Genomic DNA, 6,627 nt, shown 5'->3' on the forward strand with positions numbered 1-6,627 from the left:
TACCACCAGAATGAAGTCCAAACTTCTGAGCATGCATTTTAAGACCTTTCTCTGCCTTTTCAGTTTCAGGTCTTTGTAGTCCCCACTTTTCCCCTGCCACATACCCCAAACACCAGCCATTCTAGACAAATGTACTCCTTCCTTCTGTGTGTTTTGTTGGAGACCTGGTGTGGTGCTGTGGGCTAATGTGTCAGACTGCAAAGTCGGTGGTTCAAGCTCACCAGCTGCTCCTTGGAAACCCTATACAGGGGCGCTATGGGTCAGAATCGTCTCGACAGCACTTAACAACAACAACAATTAATCTATTGCTGTATACCAAGCAGTTTAGAACATAAAGAACTATCATTTCACACAGTTTCGGATTAAGGAATGCACCAATGGTTTAGCAGGGTAATTTTGACTCTGGATCTCTCAGGAGATTGAAGTCTAGAAGTTAGCTGGGGCTGGAGGGTCAGATTCTAAGATGGTGCACTCATACAGTTATGGACTCGATGTCTTAGTTCCTTGCTGGCTACTAGTGGAGACAATCTTTATAGAGCTGCTTGTATATCCAAATGACGTGGCTGTTAACTTCTCCCAGAGCAAGCAGTCAAGAGAAAAAGCAAAATAAAGAGAAATAGGGAGGCTACAATGTACCCAGTGAAGGAGTGTCTGCATTACATAAGACTATAGATAGAATCCTGAACCACATCCAGAATCTTCTGAGGTGGGAAATTTCCACTTGAAAGGACAAGCAGACCAGCCTGGAGCTGCTAGAAGAACAGAAGATACTTCTTGAAAGAAAGACCAACAGGAAAAATATAAAACAATATAGGTAGACCGATTGATTACTACAAGAACAAGCAAGTTGCTCACCCAGGAGACATCAAGGCAAGTGATCAGGTCCCCTCAGGGAAAACCCCTTCCAAGACTAAAACTCAGTGGGAATACACTGTCTGATTAGTGACCACATTCGTCACTAATGAGGGGAAGTGAGGGAAAAACAGCAATGAAGCTGTGAGCTAAGTCCAACCACGTTCAGTAGACTCCTGTGAGCCCGGGTCGAGACCTGGTTGGCCAGCAGTGTGGCAAGACCCCCTCCATATACAGAGTAGACAGGGATGGGCAACTTGGACATTGGCTACCCAAAGTGGGGGGGCTACAAAGGCAAGAAGTGACTGGCTTACAAGCTTTCAAAAAGGGAGCCTAGATCCAGAGAGCACCCAGGAAAGTAGAATCTCCACTGAGTAGTATCCAATCTGTCTGGGCAGGGCTGATGAAAGGAAATGTGGCTAGGTCTCCTATCAATAGTGAATAATTGTTATCAGGACTGATTGTGAGGGTTGGAAATCTAAGGGTAGACATTTTGTAGCAAATGTAGGGGAGTGACTGACTTTGCAGTCTAGGAGCGGAGGTCCCTGGGACCCTCAAGGGAGAAGAGCGGAGAGCGGAACCCTACCCAGAGAAGCAGTGACATAAGAGATGGAGGCAGAAACGATGACGTGGAGAGATGGAACGGCTGGGGACTTTAGACTCAGAGAAGGAGAGGGTCTGTGTGCTGATGACCAGGGGCAGGCTTGTAGGGTATACCCTTTTGTTGGTTGATGATGCATGAAGGGGATTGTAACCATGGCAATGAAACAATATGTGATAGGATGAATGTAAAGCTAATGTTCTCCCATGTAAACCAGAATTCACAATAAAACATTTAAAAAAGAAAGAAAGAATTAAAAAAAAAAAAAGTAAATAGAAAGCCAAATTCCTATAAACCAACTGTAAGATTAGCAGTTCAAACCCCCCAACAACTCCTCAGGAGAGAGATGAAGCAAATTAATTGCTTTCTCTAAGCCTCAGTTGGCAGCCTGGGGTGGCACAAATGGTTAAGCACTTAACTATTGTCTGAAAGGTTAGTGGTTCACACTCACCCCGTGGTATCTTAGAAGACAAGCCTGGATATCTGCTTCTGAAAGTTCACAGCCCTTGGCATTCCTGTGGGGCAGTTCTATTCTGGACACGTGGACTTGAAGACATCTAACAAAAAGCCTCAGTTACTTCAGCTTTAAAATGGAGAAAAAATAACATCTATCTGATAGAAAAGTGAGGTAAAGTTCATAAAAGTGTCAGTCAAACGGGGGGTACCCATGCTGGGCTAGAGCTGATGCTTGGGATTTGTACACAGGGGACTTGGAGGAGGTCCAGACAAGCAAGGTTCCTAACCCCGTGGCATTGTGTATTTGAAGCCGTCATTGTAGCTTTAGTGTGACTCCTCACATGTAAGTCAGTCTCTCCTTTGTGTGTGACGATCTTGGAGAGATCCCGTTCAGTCCACCCTGGTGCCCAGCAACATGCAGATGATCCCTCAGTGTGTAGCGTAGTGGTTACGAATCAGGCTGTGAGCCGCAAGGTCAGCAGTTCGAAACTACCAGCTGTTCCGCAGGAGAAAGATGAGCCTTTCTGCTCCCGTAAAGATTTCTAGCCTCGGAAACCCTGTACAGGGTCGCTATGAGTCAGAACCGACTGCGCGGCACACAACAACAACAACAATGTGTTGAATTGAATTTTACCTGCTTGTTTTGGGAAACTATGATTTGGATGATTTTAAAGTGCCAGTGAGTTTTAAAACGTACAATCTATATAATAACTGCTTTAAATTATTTTAGAAGAGTATGGAAAAGGAAACATTTGTAGTAAGCATAGTCTTCAGTTGTGTGCTCCATCCTGATTTGAGAAATGTTTAAAAATGTGAAAAACAAAACAAAGATGCATCACCAGGGAAATACAGATATTTCATTTGTTTGTTTTCTAGTCGACTAATTTTGAGTAAAAGAAGGCAATGAACCAGTGCCTCTATTAACTCTCCTATAGACATGTGTGTCGTGTAAGGGTATTTGTTTTCTTTTGCTACTATAACAAATGGCCTTAAACGTAGTGTCCTGAAACACATTTATGTCCCTAAAGATTTGAAGGTCCAAGCCCAACATGGATCCCTAAGAGAGAATCCATGCCTTTGCCTTTTCCAGATTCTAAAGACTCCCAGTATTTCTCAACTTTGGCCCCACTTCCTCCTCTTCAAAGCCTGTAATGATACATTGAATTCTTCTCACTCTCCCTCACCTTCCACCATCGTAAGTAGTTCCCTTTGGTTCTCATCTTCTGCATCCCTCTTCCATCTGTAGTGACACCCATGACTGCATAGACGGTTTCTTAACCAATGGCTGGTGGTTGGAGCCTACACAGCAGCACTTCAGGACAAAGTCTTGGCCATCAACTTCTTAGACAGTTGTTGTTGCTATTGTTGTTAGTGCCTTCAAGTCAGTGTCAACCCATTGTGACGTCATGTGACAGAGTAGGATGCTACCATAGGTTTTCTTGTCTGTAGTCTTTGGGGGAGGAGATCACTAGAATTTCTCCAGTAGAGTCACTGTGGATGTTGTTGCTAAGTGCCAAAGAGTTGGTTTTGACTCAAGGCAAGCCTGTAGAGGGTTCCCAAGGAGCAGCTGGTGAATTTGAACCACTGAGCTTGTGGTTCAAGCTGACTTTGCGGTCCAGTGTATTAACCCACAGCGCCTCACCGGAACTTACTAAGTAGGCTCCAAAGGCCAGCCTTTCTTTTTGGATTAGTGGCCAAGCTCTTGGTCGTTTTCTCCAGTAGGGCTCTTTCCATTCAGGTTACAGCCAAGAAACCCCTACAGATCTCTTTACTCTGTAACACATGGAGTCACCGTGAGCCGGAATCAACTTGACAGCAACTGGGTGGGTTTTGGTTTGGTGGTTACTTGAGGGTCCACCTGAATGGCCCAGGATAACCTCCCTACTTAAGGTCAGCCGAGTAGCACCCTCCAGTTCCTCTGAGTAATTCAACATGCAGCTGTGTTGGGTTAAGATGTCGATATCTTTGTTATTGTTTTTAAGCGTTGCTGAGGCTTTGTGTGTGTTTTTTGGACTGAGCTACCTGGTAGCGTAGTGGTTACAAATCGGGCTGCGAACCTTAAGGTCAGCGGTTCGAAACTACCAGCCGCTCTGCGGGAGAAAGATGAGGCTTTCTACTCCCGTAAAGATTTACACCCTCGGAAACCCTGTACAGGGTCGTTATGGGTCGGACCCGACTCGATGGCACTTAACAACAACAACAACCCTGAACAGGGTTTTCAAGGAGAGCAGCTGGTAGGTTTGAACCACCGACCTTGCAGTTAGCAGTACAGTGCTTATCCTAGAGCTCCATGCCAGGACATCTTTGTTGCTGTTGTTGTTGTCAAATGCTGTCGAGTCGGTTCTGACTCCTAGCACCCTGTATAGGGTTTCTGGGGAGGGTTTGGTGAGTTTGAACCACCAACCTTGTGGTTCAAATCAAGCTTCGGGCAAGTGCTTATTCTAGAGCGCACACCAGGACATCTTTGGGGGACCATTATTCCATGATATCAAAGGAACCATAAAATCACGTTATGGTAAAAATTATCCGAACCACATCTCATCACAGGGAAGGCTGTATGTAATTTACATTATCCAGATGGAGGGATTATTTACAGCCACTGCTGAAAGATACAGTAAAAGACTGCATTTCCATGCTGCCTGTCTCTGGGTGAGTAGAACTCAATTCCTGTCTGCATAAGCAAACAGAACCTATAAACCTCAATTTGGCTACTCCACTGTTCCAACATAACGTTGTTCAGTGTCATGAAACGTGACTCTTCAAAAATCTATTATGTGACAAGCCGGGTGGTTTATGACACAAATATTGTATTTTGCACACTTCATTTGCAGTTAAATTATTGAACATCTGACACCACAGGCCATGTTCTGTTTCTTAGTGCAAATCCATTAGAGGCTTTTTGTGTATGTGTGTGTGTGTGGTTGTTGATGTTCAATTAGGGCTTTAACATTTCCAGACGTGAAGAGTGAATTTATTTTGCAATGATTAAAAATCATTTTGTAATTAGATTTGAATGAATAGGGAGTTGTTGGAAAAACCTAATGTTCCACTTCTGAAGGAACAATTCCAAAACTCACATTTTCATGGCGTTTACTGTCGGGTTGCTTGGCTATTTCATAAAAGGGGAAATTAAGGCCTAAGGGGAAGTGACCGGTGAGAGGTGAGAACGGGAGGCTAAATCTCCAGCCAAACTGTAACTTTGCTTCACATTCCAAGATAGGTCATGCTTTGAGTTTTTAAAATCTCAGCTCACCCAATGTTCCCAGGATTCCAATGTGCCAGACCTACCGCATGGAGTAACAATATAAGCAATAAAGAAATAAGCAATGTAAGGGCCGTGTAACAAATCTGGCACTAGAATGGGCTGTGTTTCGTTCTGCTGTGCACAGGGTCAGTATGATTCAGAACTGACTCAATGGCTACTAGCAACAACGATGATAATACAATGAAATGTGGTTTACAGTAGTCTCTGGACTCAAGATGCCTGATACTGGTACAGTGACAAGTATATAGACTAAAGGAACAAAATTGAGAAGCCAGAAGTAAATGCATCCATCTACAAACAGCTGATCTTTGACAAAAGACCCAAACCCAGTAAATGGGGGAAAGATAGTCTCTTTAACAAATGGTGCAGGCAAAACTGGATAGCCATTGTTGAAAAATGAAACAAGATCTATATCTAACACCATATACAGAAACTAACTCAAGATGGATCAAAGACATAATTGTAAAACCTGAAGCTATCAAAGAAAATAAATATAAATATAAATCATCAAAGAAAAACATAGGGGCAAACTTAGGGGCCCTGATACACAGCATAAATACATTTTCAAGTATAACATAAATGTGCAAGCAGCAGAAGATAAACTAGGTGACCGGGACCTCCTAAAAATCAAACATTTTGTGTGGGGTGGGAGTGGAGGTGGGCATGGAATTTGGTAATGATATATCAGACAAGGGTCTAATCTCTAAAGTTTGTAGATAACAAATTTTTCAACACCTCAGTAACAAAAAGACAAACAATCCAATTTAAAACTGGGCAGAGGAAATTAACAGACACTTTACCGAAGAACTCAGGTGCGCAAAAAACATATGAAGAAACGCTCAAGATCATTATAGAGCTGCAAATCAAAACAACAATGAGATATCATCTCATTTCAGCATTAATAGCACAGTTCAAAACTACAGAGAATACCAAAAGCTGGCAAGGTTCTGAAGAGACTACAGCCCTCGTGTACTGCTGGTATAACTGAACTTCATCTGTCATAGTTCAGGCACGTTATCAGGAGGGAGCAATCTCTGGAGAAGGACGTCATGCTTGGTACAATGGAGGGTCAGCAAAAGAGAGGAAGACCCCCCAACGAGATGGATTGACATAGTGGCAGCAACAATGGGTTCAAACCAGGCGGCATTTTACTCTGCCATGCTTAGGGCTCTGTGAGTTGGAAGGAGACTCTGTCCCATTGCCCCACTTATACACAGGGGCTGTTCCTGTTCAGTCAGTTCTGACTCATAGAGACCCTGTATAGGGTTTCCAAGGAGCGGCTGGTGAGTTTGAACCACCGACCTTGTGGTTCAAACCAACCTTGCTGTCCAGTGTTTTATCCCACAGCACCACACCAGGACTCCTAAATGTGCCCTTTGGGGCATCTTATCTTATTTCTCTGTTCACGTCTTTTCTCCCAGACCTCGGGGGATAAAGTGCATTAAGATCTGTT

Source organism: Chrysochloris asiatica, unplaced genomic scaffold (assembly GCF_000296735.1).
Source record: "Chrysochloris asiatica unplaced genomic scaffold, ChrAsi1.0 scaffold00178, whole genome shotgun sequence".
NCBI classification, from domain to species: Eukaryota; Metazoa; Chordata; class Mammalia; order Afrosoricida; family Chrysochloridae; genus Chrysochloris; species Chrysochloris asiatica.